The sequence below is a fragment of the Pan troglodytes genome, chromosome 1 (assembly GCF_028858775.2).
Source record: "Pan troglodytes isolate AG18354 chromosome 1, NHGRI_mPanTro3-v2.0_pri, whole genome shotgun sequence".
NCBI lineage: Eukaryota > Metazoa > Chordata > Mammalia > Primates > Hominidae > Pan > Pan troglodytes.
In genome coordinates this window covers 111293501-111313647 of record NC_072398.2, presented here as the reverse complement: position 1 = coordinate 111313647, position 20147 = coordinate 111293501, and the positions used below count along the sequence as shown (strand labels likewise).

Here is a 20147-nt window from a genome sequence, read left to right as displayed (position 1 = left end):
TCATCACCAAATTCAATGTCATGAAGATTTCCTCTGTTTTCTTCTAAGAGTTGTATAGGTTTAGCTCTTTACATTTAGGCCTTTGATCCATTTTGAGTTAGTTTTTCCATATACTGTAAGGTAAGGGTCCAAATTTATTCTTTTGCTTGTGGGTATCCAGTTTTCCCATCATCATTTGTTGAACTTCAACTGGGCTTACTCACATTATGGCAGGCTCACCTCTTTTTCTACATACACATGGGTATTTACCCATCTATTCACTCAAAACACATGTGTTGAGCATCTAATGTATATCAGGTATCATGTTAGAGATGAGGACATGCAAATTTAATAATAATAATAACTAACATATACTAAGCAGTTACTATATGCCAGGCATTGTTCTAAGTGCTTTACATGCAAAATCTCATCTAATTCTCCCTCCAGCCCTAAGAGGGTAAAGAGCTTGCCCAAGATCATGAAACTGAACCCAGGTAATTAAATCCCAGAGCTCACATGCTTAAGCATGATGCTAAACTGCCTTCTAATAAAACATAGCTCTTTAAGGAGCTCACAATTCAGAGGAGACAAACGAAGAAATAGAAAATTACTCTGTAATATGGTAAAAGCAAACCTTGAGAAATATCTGAGATTTAAGACATCCTAGAGAAGGATTACCTAACCCAGACAACTATGCATATCCCTTCATGGTGTACCCCTAAATGTACCTTCTGAAACCCCAGCCTCATCCCTTCCAGGAGAGGGTCCCATGATGGCCTCTTTGAGAACCATCAGTCATCCATACTAATTTGATCCCCCATATCAATTACTCCTCCAGGAGCAGCTAAAGAGTTGTGGGATCTGCCTATCAAACCCAACCCTAGCCAGTAACCCCAAATGACAATGATGTAAATGATGGACAATGCAAGGAAGAATGAAGTCAGTATAACTTCACAGCTCTACTGAAAAGCAGTGTTGAGCTTCAAAAAGGCAGGAGAGCTCATCACGCTGTTACAATATGCAGCTCCAGACAAAACCTGAGCCATGAGACTTGACGAAAAGGGAAATTTGGTGATGAGCTGATGAGCTGCCACAGGAGAGGGCAGACAATACGGAGGGTTCAGAGGAACCCTGCAAACTCAGGCACTCCCACAGGCTAGCTCAGCTCTCCTGCCTCCTTGCATCTCTTTCCTTTCAGTACCAGAGTTGTGAATCACCTCCTGCAGCAATCTCACCTGAGGGCAACCAACTCACAGTAAATTAGTACTGGGGAAAGGAATGGAGGAGATATGTGACTCTTTTCCCTGAGGTGGCTCTTTTTTCCACACAGTTTGGGGAAGTTTGGTGACACATCAGAGATTATCCAGAGATACACAGAGCACCAATGTGGGCAGATGCCCCAGGCTTTCGTGAGCCATGTAGCATTTCTGCTTTTCTCTGTGGCTTCACCTTACAGTCTGTACCTAGGCTAGGCCTGTGGGAACATTTCAGGCTGGAGCAATAAGGAATGAAACCTGGGGCTAGAAATTCTGTTTGTGGAAATGTGAGTCCCTGAGATGACAGAGGACTTGCTAATCACAGTTGAAAGGGCTATGGCCCTTTGTACCATGGTCTTTCATCTCTCTGGAAAAATTACCAACAATGACACACAGCAGTTAAAATGGATTGTGAAATCAAAGAGCCAGACAAACTTCACACATTGTCTTCCTTAAATTACTAAGAACTTTCTTTGCCGAATGATCCAAATATACCTGACTTACTGTGCAGAGAGATTCCTCATCTGCTTCCTAGATGCTAACCTGTAGCTGTCCTCCTGCACCTGGCTCTCCCTCTCCCTGACAAGGAAGTAAGGGCCAGAGGGGGGTGTGAAATTGTATTCTTCAGTTTATTTAATCCCTGTGGCTACCTAGCATGTGAAGATAGATTTGCCTCTTTGACACCAATACATTTGGTAAGCTCAAGAGCCTAGAGGCAGAAGACCTGGGTTAAATTCTGGCTCCTTGAGCCTCCCCAGTCTGCCCTGGATGGATCACTTATCCTCTCTGAGCCTCACTTCCCTCATCTGTAAAACAGGGGGATGACAACTTTCATGGCAGTGGTCAGGCTCGGCTTCTGACCCCATTGTGAGAGCATCCTGCAGCCTAGCTGCCTGGACAGTCTCCTCTTTCTCTGAAGGCCCCTACTCAGCCTTTACAACCGGGTAACTTGTGCTGCTCTTAAGCCTGGAGAGGGTGGCAGGAAGCACAGAGGGGGGTGTAAGGAATAAATCAAGTGGCTGGGTAATTAATTTAGAATAACTTAAGCACTGAATGTGGAAGAGAAACAAAAGTGATGACATTTAATGAATGTGTCAGTTGATATCTCACTCATTCCAGCTGTCTTTTAAAATGTCAAATATCCCCTTCCTTTTCCTTGCAGCTGGAAGGTACATGCTAAAAACAACAATTCTGTCCCAGTAGGTTAGCACAGGCACATAATTCAGAAGCAGGACGTCCTAGAGGCTGTAGGAACAGGAGACTATGCCCATCACCCTAGACAGCTGGATGCTGCAGCTGCTCCTTGCGCCCCACACCAGGCCACTCTCCTAGCTCTTCAGCTACCTTCTTGCTATCAACCGTAAAAAAACACACAAGACGTCGATGCCAAGAGAAAGACAGTCAGTGTGCTTTAGGGTCCTTTCCCCTGTTTGTGTCTCTTCAAACTTTTCAGGGCTTGAAAGTTTTCGAGAGAAAACCTTAGCTGAACTCCAGGGAGAGAGAAAGCCAGGAGACGGTTGCTCCAGAGAACTCCAGGCTCAGGCATTTCCATTCTGAGCTGATTGGCCCTTGGCTCAGTCTTCTATAAATACCAGATACTGCTTCAGAGACAAACCAGGGGAACAAGCCAGCTGGATTTTCACTTTGGGGGAAAATGTCAAGCCAAGCGGCACCAAACACTTTTCATCTCAAACTCCAACCCTTACCCCCTAAAGGGAGCTTCCTCACTTTCAGCCACAGCTGAGCAGCCGCCTCTTCAACCTCACAGGGTGCTGAGCTACAAGGAGGAAGAGCCGCTAAAGAGCAAGCAAAAAACTGGCCGGTGGTCAGACAACCCAGAAGCAGAAGTGACCTCGGCAGTCCGAAAAGTTCCAGCAACCCGAGCTTATTGACCCGAGAGCAGCTTCTGGCTTGAGGAGCAGAGAGGGCCGTGGTCTTCTAGGCCATCTGGGGAGAGGCGCAGAGTGAGCTAGTGTGGGACAACTATGAACAGCTCAGCTTTGGCCAAGCACAGCCGTTCAGGGAAGACACAGTGACAGGTCAGAGCAGAGGCCACCCTTCCACTGCCCAGTTTAGAGCCAGGTTGTGCCGGGAGTCCATACCAGCCCCTCAGACAAAGGTGGAGCTCCACTGCCTCAGTGCTCCCCTACTGAAGGAGCAGAGCCCAACCATGCCGACGTTCACCCCTGCTGACCTGCTCACCGATGCTCAAAGTCAATGGCTTATTAAAGGACGTGTTGCCAACCCATATTCTCCTCGGCTGCCAAAGTGCCTCCGGCAGCCAATCAGCCCCTCCCTCCTGGAGGTTCTCTCCTTTTCTGACTCTGGGATCCTGCATGGGATCCAACTTTGCTGCCATCCTGACTATTCTGCACACCTCCTCACAGTGAGAAGGCTCCTCCAGCCCTCCACCCTCTCCCAGCACACTCTTACCCCCCCTCACCTCCACCTCCACTTCACCCACTGCCTCCACGCCAGGGCTGATCTGCGTCCCCAGCTACCATTATTCTTCTGAGCACCAGGCCAAAATTGTCACCTGCCGTTAGACAAGGCCCTGAGATATCCTGCCACAACCTAAACCCTACATATCCTTCAGAGCTGCTCCTCAGCCTCTGCAGACTTCAGCAGCATTGTCCCATCAGTTTAACCCTTGACTCCCCTCTCTCCCTCAATCCGCCAGCGTGTCCCATTTACTTATTCTGTGTTGTCTCCTTCTTCTTATCTCACTGCCCCACTCTCTCTGGGCCCTCACTACTTCCCACTACTGTTATCTCTCCTACTAGAATTTCAACTTCTCACCCTCCTCTATGCCAATTGAGAGATTAAAAACTCTAATACCTTCTGGGGCTAAGCAGGTGTAAATGTGTGAGGCTGTAAAACAAACGTAGAGTTGTAGGTTGTGGGAACTGGAAGGTGAAAGCTCTATTTAAAGACATTCAAATGCAAATTAAAAAAAAAAAAAGGCTGGGCACAGTGGCTCATGCCTGTAATCCCAGTACTTTGGGAGGCCAAGGTGGGTGGATCACTTGAGGTCAGGAGTTCGAGATCAGCCTGACCAACATGGTGAAATCACGTCTCTACTAAAAATAAAAATAAAAAAAAATAGCCGGATGTGGTGGCAGGCGCCTGTAGTCCCAGCTACTTGGGAGGCTGAGGCAGGAGAATCACTTGAACCCAGGAGGTGGAGGTTACAATGAGCCGAGATCGTGCCATTGCACAACAGCCTGGGCAACAAGAGCAAAACTCCGTCTGAAAAAAAAATTTTTTAATTTAAAAATTTTTTTTGAAAAGCTAACACTGTTGGCCAAACTAATCAGATTCAGCCCCTGGACAACTGCTTCTGAACCCCTAAAAAGCTGTTCTCCACTTCCCTAGTAATTTATTCATCCTAAAACCTTTGCCAGGCATCCCACTATTACTCATAATTTTTTACTAACTCCCCTTTTGCCCACAGAAGGAGAAAGGAATGATTAATGTTTGCATAGAGCTTTAAAAATTACCAAGCACTTTGCCTTACATGAAACTGACAATGCATTAATCTGGTGTTCAAAACACTTCTTGGGTCTTCAGCACCCGTTTCTATGGCCAAATGCAACACCCTCCTCTCACCATGCTTTGTTTATACTCTGTGTCTTCAGGATACCCTCCCTAGTCTCAGGAAACCTAATCCCACTTATTCTTGGGGCCTAACTACAGCCTCTCCTGAAAAGCCTTCCAGAAGAGCCCTGCAGGGGATAGTGCTTTTCCCTCCCATACCTTGAGCCGGTGCTGGGCACACTCCCTTATTAGAAGCTGGTGTCCTATTTCTTTCGTGCCCTTTCTCGCCTGGCTCCCTCCCGCTGCCCTGCACATCCAGGTGCCCCATCATGGGGAGCCTGTCAGAGAGGAGGCACCTACAGCCAAGAGGGGAGGACACACGAGCCAAAACCAGAGTCAAGTACCCAGATTCAGAATACCCAGCATGAGATTCAGAAAACAGTTAACATAGTAACCCCACAAACGTGGTCTGTGATGGACAATGCAAGAAAGAAGTCTTGGTGTGATTTAACAGGACGCTCTCCATCAGCGTCTCAAACTTTACTGTGCATTTGAGCCACCTAGAAAGCTTGTTAAAAATGTAAATTGCTACCCACAGAAGTTCTGATGCACTAGATTGGAGCCTAGGAATCTGCACTTCAACAAGCTGGCTGGTGTTTCTGATGCATAACAAAGTCCAGGCACATGCATCAAGGAACATTAAGCCCAGAATTAGAGATTTGGCTTTACCTAGCATGGGATGGTTGTTCCTAAGTTGAGAAGACCCTGACCCAAACACAGCTCATAGGGGGATTGTGTTCCTCTGTGATGGGACTTGTGTGTCTACTTAGGTCTGTTCATGAACAGTTTGGGGGTGTGACTATTTCCCTCTCTGGCATTTGGCTGGCAGCCCCATGAGCAACACACTGCCAGACTTGCTCAGGAGGGGGTGTTAGCAAAGGCACCCCCTCTGCGAGCCTTGCCCGGTGCCCTGAAGGTCACCCCACACCAATGCTACTGTAATTCAGTCCCCACTACAGCAGGGTGAAACATCTGCTTCCCATGACCACAGAGCAAAAGCAGAAGCAGACAGGTTGATCATGACTGAGAGCATCTGTTTTAAACCAGGCTAACTGCAGGTTGGGCAGAAGCAGGGCAGGAGGCAGTGGTGGAGCACTGCCCTGGCCTGGGCGCCTCTTCACACCCCTCTCCCTAACCCAATCTTTTCTTTCCTATAGTCAGCAACACTTTCCTAAGCACTGAAGGACAGATACAGGAGAATGTTAGGAAATAGACTCTAGATTATTGGGGTCTCATCAGGGCAGAAGGTAAGGGTAAAGGTGGGTGTCTCAGGGGTCACTAGTCCTAGCCATTGGGTCTGAGGATGGAAGATTAAGTGAGCCTCAGTTTCACTGCCCATGAGAAAATGTCTTGAGTTGCCCCACAGCAGTGACCTTTCTCCCAAGCTCCCAACTTCCTGCTGAAAAACTCCATGTAGAAGACCGCAGTGGGCTCACACTCAGTGCATCTGCTATCAACTGACACTCCTTCCTTCTGGCCACCAGTCCGCTCCGGGTCCCCTCTCGTTAATATTCTTATCCCCAGGTCCAGACGCTCTGACTCATCTTTTCTTCCTTCCTTCTTCCTTTCCTTTCCTTTCTCTTTCTCTTTCTCTTTTTATTTTTTTGAGACAGGATCTGGCTCTGTTGCCCAGTCTGGAGTGCAGTAGAAAGGACATGGCCCACTGCAGCCTGTACCTCCTGGGCTCAAGCTATCCTCCCACCTCAGCCTCCTGAGTAGTTGGGACCACATATGTCCACCACCGTGCCCAGCTAATTTTTTAAAACAATTTTGTTGAGATGGGGGTCTCACTATGTTACCCAGGCTGGTCTTGAACTCCCCTGCTCAAGCGATCCTCCCACCTTGGCCTCCCAAAGTGCTGGGATTACAGGCATGAGCCACCATGCCCAACCTTGATTCATTTTTCTATTCCTCACTCACTTCAGCCCCAATCACTCACCGAATTCTGTCCATTTCACCCACAGAACATCTCATACCTGTCCCCACCTTTCAGAAACCACACCTGCCTTAGTTCAGGACTTCGCTTCTGTCCCGGGCATCCAGGAATTTACTAAGGGATCTTCAGACATCTGCTCTTCTACCTCCCTAGCCCTTTGGTTCCCAGCCTGGCACTCTTAAATATCTAGGGGTCTTCAGTATTTAAAAGAACTACTGGAAACTATACATTTACCCCAATAAAGCACCACAGACTATTGATAAATGTAATGTGTTAAATGTCCAAAATCAAACTGCCAGATCTATGGGGGTAAATTGATGAAAGGGATTTCCTGGTAATGAAAGGTTGGGACCCACTGCCAATCTACTTCACACAGCCCCGGTTAGCTATCTCTCTGAAACAAAGGTCTAATGTCACCTCTCTTAAGACCTCAGTTCCTTCAAATTCCCTGCTGTGGCATTTGAGTCCAGCCATCATTGGGCCCTACATGGTCACTTTCTCTCTCTACCCAGGCTACATTTTCCAAATACCCATGCACTTTCACTTTTCCATGACTTTGCTAATGCCTCTCCCTCATCCTAGAATGTTCTTCCCTCCCTCCTTTGCTCCTTGAAATCTTTCTTATCCTTTACTTTCTTGCTCAAACATCCCTCCTCTATCTTTCCTGAGTTCTGCGTCTCTCAGGTCATAACTATGAGCTCCTTCTTGTTTGTCCTTGTAAGCCCAGTGTTTGTATCTTCTTTCTAGCACATATTTTATTCCAATGTATGTTACAGTAGGATCTCCCACATCAGAGTAGAGGCTGCCTGAGAGCTGACGCCCATGGATGGCCCCACTTTGTCCACACTTTGCATAGTCCCTGACACATATTAAGTGCTTGATAAGTGTTTGTTGGATAAACAGACATGTGAGTGAATGAGTAGACAGGTTCTTTTGCAGGATAAAATCCATATCATCACAATGACCCACAATGCTCCCACTGCCCCTGTGGTCTCAAGTGGCCACATAGGACCAGAATGGTCACTATATTCCAATAATACTAATACTAATCACAGCAGCTGTCATCTGTTACGTGATTATGATGTGCCAGTCACCATGCCAAATTCTTTACATACATTATCTAATTGAGTTCTGACATCAACCTTTTGAGGTAGGTAATATTAATATCACCTCATTACATGGAAGAGAACACAAGGAAGAGAAGTAAAGTAACTTGCCCAAGGCCAAGGGAAGGAACTGAGAGTCAAGCCTAGATGAACCTGGTGTTATTTGCTTCATTTTGCCTGTGAAGGGCATGGGCACCACCTCAGCCTGTGCCCACTGACTAAGCCAACAGCACAGATGACAGGTTTCTCTCTTGCCAGGGAGACTGTGAGTTCCACAGGGCAGATTGGGTCCAGGCCACAAAGGACAGACCACTGACTGGGCTTGCCCTGCCCTGGCCAAAGTGCAGGTGCTACCCGGGCCTGTGCCACTGACAGTCCCCAGACCGCAAGTGCTCCCTCTCCCCTACACCAGCCTTCCTCCCTCTGCGAGGCAGTACCTGGTGTCGAGCACCTCTGATGATGGATGCTTTCAATATTTTGGTCAGTCCCACTAAGAAGGTTTGAATATAAACTGGGCTAGCAGGAAAAGGTAATTAGGCAGTGCTTTCCTGATGAGGGAAGAGGATCAGCAGGTGTCAGATCAGGGATCAGAGTCCTGGTGTGCATTTAATCAAGTATTGCTGTTCTGTTCACATGTTGGATGGCAAAGCTTGAAAAAGTCTTAACCTACCTCTTTCTTCCTAACTCCCGGTAGAGGTGGAGGAAGGAGCCCAACGGTGCCCTACCCCCAAAATCAGCAAAACAAAACAAAACTGAAACACAAAACAGAGCTGTCAGCATCCCACGCCTCCTTCTTCTGCATTCTCAGCCCTTGATTATAAAAAAAATAACCAAAAAAGAACAGAGAGAACCCTGGGGACAAGGCTCTAGACAGACCCATGGCAGACAAAAGGATTGAAGTAAAGGGAAGGAATGCTTAAAAAGCAGTTAGGCGGTAGCTTGGAGTCATCTTATTTAAATTCTAAACAAGACCAGTATTCTGAGATAACAAAAGCCACTGTGTTTAATTAAGGGCATAAATGGTAGAAATATGAGACAGGAGCTTTTACGAGCTGTTAATGAGATGGATGAGAAACCTCTAAAAATAAACCACAGCAAGTTTAAAGGGTAATTAGGGGTTCAAAAATAAACAGAGGGTGTCAATTTAAGAGAAGTTCCCTGTGAGGGCTCCTCCAATGAGTCCTCAGTAGGTAGGGCAGGCCAAAAAGAGAGCCCCCCAAGGAGTCAGGAGGTAGGTATCCTCTTCTAACTTGGCCTTTGCTCCTTCCTAAACTTTTAAGAATCCTAATGAGCTCCCCGGCCCCACCACCACCCACAACAAGCAAATAAAGCCACTGTGAGGCAGCCTATGCCTTATTTAACATGTAGTCCCAAAAGAGGCCTGAGCAAATATTAGGGGGTGAGAAACCTTAAGAGCAAAGTTATAAAAATCAATCCAGTTCCTGCATTTGAGTTGATAGCCAAGATTTGTGCCTACGTGTGTGGGTGCATGGACACACAAACACACAAACCACACACTCGCACACACAAACAAACCCCCACTTATCAATTGAGAGCTCCACTCAAGGCCATTGCACATGAATAGGGAGTAGGTGTTTGCTAACCCTTGAGGTGAAGTTCTTGCATGCCTCCCACCTCCTGCCTCCCACCTCCACAATCTTTTTCCCCTTCCCCGTTACTGCTTAAAATGCTAGCACATTAGGAAGCTGTTCTGTGGTCAGGTAAGTTGGGGAAGTTCTTCCCATAATATGCCCTTCTAGGAGATGCATGTTCATACATTTAATGGTCTAAGAACTGTGATCAGGAAATCTCTTTTTGTTTGTTTAACTCAGCATTTCCAGAATCCTTTGCCCATGTAATCCTTTTCCCACAAAGTACCATTTACCATCCCTCCCCACTACCTACCCCCAAGTGGCAAAATTTGGGGGCATTAAACACTCCCCCAAAGGACCAGGAATTGTCCATAGGGAGGGATAACTGTAGCACAGGCCTCTTGCTTCTCCGTGGATGGGGCAGGTCAGTGGTTTCCCTCAAAGGGGCTAAAGAGCAGCAGGGCTAGTTATGGGGTGGGGGAAAAGGAGACCCACAAAGGGAAACAAGGAGCTCTGGGATAAGCATCCTTCCTTTAATTCATTTACTCTCCTGCCAACTTCTGTACATATATCAGGTAATACTGGTCTTTATGATTACAAAGTGGTGCCCACCTCTGGAGAGAATTCTGGTCCAGATTCTGGTCCAGTGCATAGAGCTCTGCCCTGCAAATTCTGAGTCCCTTCTGCTCCTAATAGGAGCTGAAAAGTGAACTCAGTCAGAAGACCTGTGCAACCCAGGCAAAGTATTATAACTGAACCCATTTTTATCACCTTTGTTCATTTGTAAAATTAGGACAATAACAACAGCTACTTTACAAAGTTGTTTAGAAGAGTAAATAATATATGCCAACATTTAATATCTTGTGGCATACTATGCTATATGAAGTATTTGTAATGATCAGAATACAATATTTTCTCTTTCCCTCTATACCTCCTTGGGTGATTTCCTCCACTCCCAGGTCGTGATTCCGCCAAAATGTAGATGGATCTGAAAAACATCTTTCCACCTAGATCTGTCTCCTGAATGCTAGATTTCTGCCACAGATTGGGATTTATTGTAAGAAAGCAGAAATCCAATGAAATCCAAGAACAGAGAAGTAAAATATTGCCAGATATGAGAGGTTCTAAAATCAGGAGAAACCCATTAAGAACAGAAGCAACAACTCTATCTCTCCCTCTCAGGAGTCACCAGTCTCCAGGTGTCTGCTCCATTCTCCCCTGGCACCCCACCTCATTCCTGTCTACTCATCATGCCCCCAGTGTATAGGACCCAACTGAAGAGCTCACTCCAAGTGATAATAGACCCAATGTCTCCTTGTTCAAAATTCGGGAGAAAGAGTCTGCTTTGATGAGCCTATCCATTCAACCCTGACAATGTAAGTCATAGGATTTGCTGCCCTGGATTAGGTGTCCATCCCACGTCCATGTGGCATATAATGCTGTCCCTTCCAGCATCACTGAATAAGACAAATAATGAAAGCCCATCAGTTTCATTCTATTGCTTGCCTGGCACACATAACCTTTTCCTTATTCGGACATTTTCAAAGGTGCTTTCGTCTAATTGATCACATTTACAACTATAAATCACACATCCTCTCCCCCTAGGAAATAACTTGAAGTCATATTCTGCTCCTCATTCAGAGGCAGTGAGTGTCTCAAGGCCATCTCAAAGGTTGCCTGCCTGCCTCAGAATCCACAATATTCAGGTTATATCCATTCCTCTCCTAGTTCTGTGAGACCCTGTCCAAAGGTGACATCTCATCTTCCTACAATCTATGAACTAAATGGTAAACTTAACCTCTGCCATACCCCAATATTCAACAATGGAACAAAAATGGGAAGATAGCAGAAAACAATCATTTACTTAGAAGAGGAAAGAAAGAGATCTCTAGGATAAGAGCCCTACAGTGGCTACTTGTCTAAGCAAATATTTAATCCTGAAGCTACAGGGAACCCTGACTGACACTGTAAGGCCAATGTCCTTGGAAGCCTGCATATTCTTAATAGTTGAAATAAGTCCTGAGGACCAGGCCCATCAATTTTCTGTTGCTCAGAACCCAGGATTAGGTTCTTCAATCTGACTATCCTTCTCTTAATGGCCGATGCCACTTAGTACAAAAGGGATGTAGGCAAAAAGTGCTAGCTATTTCTTTCCTAATCTGTCTTTCCTTATCCATACTTCAATCCTGGCTGTTAGACTTGCCTCCCAGTGGGAAGGGATCTTCTTGTTTTGTAGGGAAGGGATCTTCTTGTTTTGTAGGGAAGGCAGAGTAAAAAATGCCTTGGAGAAGCTTGCGGGAGTGTCATGTTCCCCAGCAACTCCTTCTAGATAATCCTTTTCCAATGGCCTAAATATCCATCTTTGTCAATCACAGCTTTAGCACCAGAAACTCAATGAGACAGAAAATTAGGACTAGACCACAGTTTGGCAAGGCCCATTAGTTTCTGGATTTGAATCTAAGTAATCAGAGAGCTCCAGTTACAGACAAAATGGGCTTCCTGCCCCAGGATTACATAATCACCTTGCTTTTTTTATTTGCTGATAGACAGGCATTCTGGATAGAAACGTGTCTCTTTGCTGCTGGCCTTAATCTAAGATGCTAAGCAATAAATAATCTGCTTCATTATTCTTACATTCAGTCATCAAGCCTCCCAGAGCTCCACCTTTTGTATGGTTATGTCCTGGGTCTCAAGGGATTGCAGGTGACACTTAACTAGTTTTTCACCAAAAATCACAGCCTGCAAAATTCTCATCTTGTAATTTATTTTTAGATTATATCTCCTCCCAATGATACCATAACTGTCCCATATTTTAAGGCTCTGTCACTTGAAACCCCACTCCTGGTACCAATTTCTATTCTAATTGCAGGCTTTCTGGTCATATACTAAAAAGGATTAAAGTTTAAAATTTAAATATTTAACATTTAAACACACGCACAGAGAAAGAGAGAATTCACAAGAAACAAGAACAGCCAGGCTCAAGGAAATTAGAACTGAAAGTGAGAACATAAACCAGGCATCTTTTCTTTCTCTGTCTCTTTCTCATGGGCAGTGACATATTCTCTCAGTTCTTCATCAATCTGTGTCTGTTCCATTCTTTTCTCTTTTCAGGTCTTTCAGGAAGACAATGGCCCTTTCAGCAACTTACATACGGGCCCAATGGCTATCACAGCCCCTGAGTTTGTAAGACCTTCCAATACCAATGTCCATCAGTTACTGGCAGTAGTCAGTGGCTTGGTTGGTTGAAACTCTCCAAAAACAAAATCTGATTGACATAACTCATTTGTTTGAGCCACATGTCATGGTTAATACTGAGTGTCAACTTGATTGGATTGAAGAATACAAAGTATTGGTCCTGGGTGTATCTGTGAGGGTGTTGCCAAAAGAGATTAACATTTGAGTCACTGGGCTGGGGAAGGCAGATTCACCCTTAATCTGGTGAGCACAACCTAATCAGCTGCCAGTGAATATAAAGCAGGCAGAAAACTGTGAAAAGGAGAGACTGGCCTAGGCTCCCAGCCTATGTCTTTCTCCCATGCTGGATGCCTCCTGCCTTCAAATATCAGACTCCAAGTTCTTTGGTTTTGGGACTCAGACTGGCTCTCCTTGCTCCTCAGCTTACAGACAGCCTATTGTGGGACCTTGTGATCATGTAAGTTAATACTTAATAAACTCCCACATATATATGTGTGTATATCGTATGTATCATATATATCCTATTAGTTTGTATTTATATATATAAACTAATTTTATATATATCCTATTCGTTCTGTCCCTGTAAGAGAACCCTGACTAATACAGATTTTGGTATTGGGAGTGGTTCTAGAGGAACAGAATATTAAGGATGGAGTTCTTTCATTGATTTTGGGGTTTCTGGAGTCAGCTGCTTAATATGATTAGACCCAAAAATGCTAAGGACTCTACTTCTAATAGTATGGAAAACACTGATAGTCCTTGGCATGAACTATTTAGACAGTTATGCAAAATAAATGCATTTGACACTCCTGATTCACTGCTCATGAGAGGCTAGTTTAGTAACTCTATACATAATACCTTTGACCATATGTGGAGAACCAAGGAACATAATGAAGCTAGTTGGTTTCTTCTAAGTTCAGTGGGCAAAGTGATGAAAGAAAATGATGAACTCAGGGATTCTGTCTCCTGGATTCAGAAGCAGATACTGAACCTTAAATCTGCTAAGATTGCCCTTAGTGAGAGTCTTATATCCTATAGAGAAAGAGCTGAAATTGTGGAAAAACAGACACAAGCTCTTATTATATGAGTTCCTGACCTGCAACATAAGGTGCATGCACAACCTCACCAGGTGTCTACTGTTAAAGTGAGGGCGTTGATTGGAAAAGAATGGGACCCTGCAACTTGGAATGGGCATGTGTGGGAGGACCCTGATGAAGCTGGGGACACTGAGTTTGTAAACTCCGATGAAACTTTTTTGCCAAAAGGAACAGCTTCCCCATCCCCAGTAGTGGCAACATCCCCTCCCTGACCCATGCTGCCATCAGCCTTTCCACCTCTGTCTGAGGAGATAAACCCTGTGCTGCCTGAGGCAACAGTGATGGCCTCCCCTGAGGCAGTTGCCAGGCAAGATAATGTTGATTCTCCTCAGGAGCCACCCTTAACACCCCTGTTTCCTTCTAAACCCATAACTAAAATCTCAGTGGGCCGCTAGAGGTGAAGTTGATAGTGTGACCCATGAGGAGGTTCACTACACTTGAAAAGAACTCCTTAAGTTCTCTAATCTCTATAAACAGAAATCTGGAGAACAGGCATGAGAATGGATATTAAGGATGTGGGACAATGGTGGAAGGAACATAGAGTTTGATCAGGCTGCATTTATTGATTTGGGCCCACTAAGTAGGGACTCTGCTTTTAATGTTGCACCTCGGGGAGTTAAAAAAGGTTCTAATAGTTTATTTGCTTGGTTAGCTGAAATATGGATTAAATGATGGCCCACCGTGAGTGAGCTGGAAATGCCTGATCTTTCTTGGTTTAATGTACAGGGAGGGATCCCAAGGCTTAGTAACATTGGGATGGTGGAGTGGATTAGCCACTTTAGACCTACTCATCCCAGCTGGGAGGGTCCAGAAGATACAACCTTGACCAATGCCTTGTGAAATAGATTTGTGAGGGCAGCACCTGGATCTTTGAAGAGCCCTGTAATTGCTCTTCTCTGTATGTCAGATTGAATGGTGGGAACTGCAGTTACCCAACTACAAAATGTAAATACAATCCTGAGGTGGCAGGGGCCAAGTGGCAGCACTCAACCATAAAAGGCAAGGTGGGTGTAGCTACTGTAATGGACAGCAGAGGCAAAGTGGCAATTAGAATAGTCTGACTCATGCAGAGCTCTGGCATTGGATACTTAACAACTGTGTTCCTATAGGTGAAATTGATGGGAAGCCTACTGCATTCCTACTTAATTTATACAAGCAGAAAACTTCTAGGTCAAATGGATAAAAAACTAACATGAATTATAAAAACAGAGAATCATGGCCCCTCAATCAGTTTCCAGACTTTCCAGCCAGTCTACAGACCCAGAACCCCTTGAATGAAAGGGAGGCCAGGTCCCCTTGAGAAAAGACCCCACTACCGACAATTTATACAGTAACTCTCTCTCCCATCCTTCCCCAAGGAGACCTCCAGCCTTTTACCAGAATAACTGTGCAATGGGGAAAGAGAAATTATCAGACATTTCGGGGACTACTGGACACTGGCTCTGAGTTGGTGTTGATTCCAGGGGACCAAAAATGTCATTGTGGTCCTCCTGTTAAAGTAGGGGCTTATGGAGGTCAGGTAATTAATGGAGTTTTAGCTCATGTCCAACTTACAGTGGGTCCAGTAGGTCCCCAGATTCATCCTGTGGTCATTTCCCCAGTGCCACAATGCATAATTGGCATAGACATACTTAGCAGCTGGCAGAACCCCCACATTGGCTCCCTGACTGGTACGGTGAGGGCTATTATGGTGAGAAAGATCAAATGGAAGCCATTAAAGCTGCCTCTACCTAGAAAAATGTAAATCAAAAACAATATTGCATCCCTGGAGGGATTGCAGAGATCAGTGCCACCATCAAGGACTTGAAAGACACACAGGTGGTGATTCCCGCTACATCCCTGTTCAGATTCAGGGATCTCCCATTCAGTTTGTGCAGAAGACAGATGGATCTTGGAGAATGACAGTAGATTATTGTAAGCTTAACCAAGTGATGACTCCAGTTGCAGCTGCTGTACCAGGTGTACACATTTCCTGGTACCTGGTATACAGCCATTGACTTGGCAAATGCCTTTTTCTCCATTCCTGCCCATAAGGCCTGCCAGAAGCAATTTGCCTTCAGCTGGCAAGGCCAGCAATACACCTTTACTGGCCTACCTCAGGAATATGTCAACTCTCCAGCTTTGTGTCATAATCTTATTCTGAGACACCTTGATTGCTTTTCGCTTCTGCAAGATATCACACTGGTCCATTACATTGATGACATTATGCTGATTGGATCCAGTGAGCAAGAAGTAGCAAACACACTGGACTTATTTGTGAGACATTTGCATGCCAGAGGATGAGATAAATCTGACTAATATTCAGGGACCTTCTACCTCAGTAAAATTTCTAGGGGTCCAGTGGTGTGGGGCCTGTAGAGATATTCCTTCTAAGGTGAAAGATAAGTTGCCGCATTCAGCCACTCCTACAACCAAGAAAGAGGCACCACGCCTAGTGGGCCTATTTAGATTTTGGAGGCAACACATTCCTCATTTGGGTGTGTTACTCTAGCCCATTTATCAAGTGACCCAAAAGGCTGCCTGTTTTGAGTGGGGTCCAGAACAGGAGAAGGCTCTGCAACAGGTCCAGGCTGCTGTCCAAGCTGCTCTGCCACTTGGGCCATATGACCCAGCAGACCCAATGGTGCTTGAGGTGTCAGTGGCAGATAGGGATGCTGTTTGGAGTCTTTGACAGACCCCCATAGGTGAATCACTGCGGAGACCTCTAGGATTTTGGAGCAAGGCTCTGCCATCTTCTGCAGATAACTACTCTCCTTTTGAGAGACAGCTCTTAGCCTGTTACTGGGCTTTGGTGGAAACTGAACATTTGACTACAGGGCAAGTCGCCATGCGACCTGAACTTCCTATCATGAACTGGGTGCTTTCTGACCCATCTAGCCATAAAGTGGTTCATGCACAGCAGCATTCCATCATCAAATGGAAGTGCTTTATACATGATCAGGTTTAAGCAGGTCCTGAAGGCACAAGTAGGTTACATGAGGAAGTGGCTCAAATGCCCATGGTCTCCACTCCTGCCACCCTGCCTTCTCTTCCCTAGCCTGCACCAATGGCCTCATGGGGAGTTCCCTATGATCAGTGGACAGAGGAAGAGAACATTAGGGCCTGGTTCACAGATGGTTCTTCACGATATGCAGGCACCACCCGAAAGTGGACAGCTGTAGCAGTATGGCCTCTTTCTAGGACATCCCTGAAGCACAGTGGTGAAGGGGAATATCCCAGTGGGCAGAACTTCAATCAGTGCACCTGGTTGTGCACATTGCAAGGAAGGAGAAATGGCCAGATGTGCGATTATATGCAGATTCACAGGTTGTAGCCAATGGTTTGGCTGGATGGTCAGGGACTTGGAAGAAGCATAATTGGAAAATCAGTGACAAAGAAATTTGGAGGACAGATATGTGGATGGACCTCTTTGAGTGGTCAAAAACTGTGAAGATATTTGTATCCCATGTGAGTGCTCACCAATGGGTGACCTCAGCAGAGGAGGATTTTAATAATCAAATAGATTGGATGACCCATTCTGTGGACACCACTCAGCCTCTTTCCCCAGACACACCTGTCATTGCCCAATGGGCCCATGAACAAAGTGGCCATGGTGACAGGGATGGAGGTTACACATGGGCTCAGCAGCACGGACTTCCACTCACCAAGGCTGACCTGGCTACGGCCGCTGCTGAGTGCCCAATTTGCCAGCAGCAAAGACCAACGCTGAGCCCTCAATATGGCACCATTTCTTGGGGTGATCAGCCAGCTACCTTGTGGCAGGTTGATTATATTGGACCTCTTCCATCATGGAAAGGGCAGAGGTTTGTCCTCACTGGAAGAGACACTTACTCTGGATATGGGTTTGCCTATCCTGCACACAATGCTTCTGCCAAGACTACCATTCGCGGACTCATGGAATGCCTTATCCACCATCATGGTATTCCACACAGCATTGCCTCTGACCAAGGCACTCACTTTATGGCTAAAGAAGTGCAGCAGTGGGCTCATGCTCATGGAATTCACTGTTCATACCATGTTCCCCATCATCCTGAAGCAGCTGGGTTGATAGAATGGTGGAATGGCCTTTTGAAGTCACAGTTACAATGCCAACTAGGTGACAATACTCTTCAGGGCTGGGCCAAAGTTCTCTAGAAGGCCGTGTCTGCTCTGAATCAGCGTCCAATATATGGTACTTCTTCTCCCATAGCCAGGATTCACAGGTCCAGGAATCAAGGGCTGCTAGTGGAAGTGGCACCACTCACCATCACCCCTAGTGATCCAATAGTAAAATTTTTGCTTCCTGTTCCCACAACATTTAGTTCTGCTGGCCTAGAGCTCTTAGTTCCAGAGGGAGGAACGCTGCCACCAGGAGACACAACAATTCCATTAAACGGGAAGTTAAGATTGCCACCTGAGGCCAGGTGCGGTGGCTCATGCCTGTAATCCTAGCACTTTGGGAGGCTAAGGCGGGCGGATCATGAGGTCAGGAGATCGAGACCATCCCGGCTAACATGGTGAAACCCTGTCTCTACTAAAAACACAAAAAAATTAGCCAGGCGTGGGGTGGGTGCCTGTAGTCCCAGCTACTCGGGAGGCTGAGGCAGGAGAATGGTGTGAACCCGGGAGGCAGAACTTGCAGTGAGCCGAGATCACGCCACTGCACTCCAGCCTGGGTGACAGCAAGACTCCATCAAAAAAAAAAAAAAAAAAAGATTGCCACCTGAACACTTTGGACTCCTCCTACCTTTTAGTTAAGAGGCTAAGAAAGGTGCTGGCTGGGGTGATTGACCTGGACTATCAAGATGAAATCAGTCTACTACTCCACAACAGAGGTGAGGAAGAGTATGAATGGAATACAGCAGATCCATTAGGGCGTCTGTTAGTATTACCATGCCCTGTGATTAAGGTCAATGGGAAACTACAACAGCTCAATCCAGGCAGGACTACAAATGGCCCAGACCCCTCAGGAATGAACATTTGGGTCTCTCCACCAGGAAAAAAACCATGACCTGCCGAGGTGATTGCTGAAGGCAAAGGGAATACAGAATGGGTAGTAGAAGGTAGTCAGTAATACCAGCTATGACCACGTGACCAGCTGCAGAAATAGGGACTGTGATTGTCATGAGTATTTCCTTCTTCTTTTGCTAAAAACATGTTTATGCATGTATACACTTGTGCTAAGAAAATATCTTTATTTTATTTCCTTTTCCTTTTTCGTGTGACATAAGATTTATTGACTTCATATCAGCATTTAAGTATTGTTAACTTTATGTAATAGTATTTGGGTTGGGGATTGGTGCATTTCTGGTTGTAAAAAGGATAGTTGTATTAAGTTAGATGCAATTATGACATTATTGTCTTTATTTGCAGATTATGAATGATGTCAGGAGATGTGTATGGGCTCAAGTTGACAAGAGGTGAACTTGTGCTCGTTAATACTGAGTGTTAACTTGAATGGATTGAAGGATACAAAATATTGGTCCTGGGTGTATCTGTGAGGGTGTTGGCAAAGGAGATTAACATTTGAGTCAGTGGGCTGGGGAAGGCAGACCCACCCTTAATCTGGTGGACACAATCTAATCAGCTGCCAGCAAACATAAAGTGAGCAGAAAACCATAAAAAGGAGAGACTGGCCTAGCCTCCCAGCCTACATCTTTCTCCCATGCTGGATGCTTCCTGCCCTCGAACGTCAGATTCCAAGTTCTTTGGTTTTGGGACTCGGACTGGCTCTCCTTGCTCCTCAGCTTACAGTCTATTGTGGGACCTTGTGATCACGTAAGTCAATACTTAATAAACTCCTATATATATCCTACTAATTCTGTCTCTCTAGAGAACCCTGACTAATACACCATATCATACATGAAAAATTACTGGCTAGCCAGTGTATTCACTGCCATTGTGTCTGACATTGATTCCATGTCCAGTCAGCATCCGCGGACATGTAAGAACCATGCAGTCTGTAATTCTGTCCCTTCCTAGAGTTACGAGCAGCCAAGCATCCTGAAACATACATAGCAGAATATCCATATATTATTCATATCTCTACTTGGAATCCATAGTCCCTGAAAAAGAGTCACAATCCAAACTGAGATTATAATCTTTCCGTACCCCAACTCTTCTCCTTCCATGATCCCAATCTCAGTGAATGGCATCACCATCCATATGGTTCTCCAAACTAGAAATGAGGGTGCTACCCTCCACTATGTTTTCTACTCTATTCCCCACATCTAATTAAACATCAAAGTTTACTGATTTTTACTGCCAAATATCTCTTGAATTCATCTACCTGTCTTGAAACCACCAGAATTAGATTATGCTATTATAATCTCATTGCTAGTTAATCCCAATAGCCTTCTAACCAATCTCCCTCATTCCACCTTTCTCCTTCCAAAACATTCCCCATATGA

At 45.5% G+C, this 20147-nt stretch overlaps 1 pseudogene; it reads left to right on the top strand.

Annotated features, from left to right (window-relative positions):
- The first annotated feature begins 3405 nt into the window (after positions 1–3405).
- LOC134809774 (uncharacterized) lies at positions 3406–18856 on the top strand (annotated as a pseudogene).
- The last annotated feature ends 1291 nt before the right edge of the window (positions 18857–20147 follow it).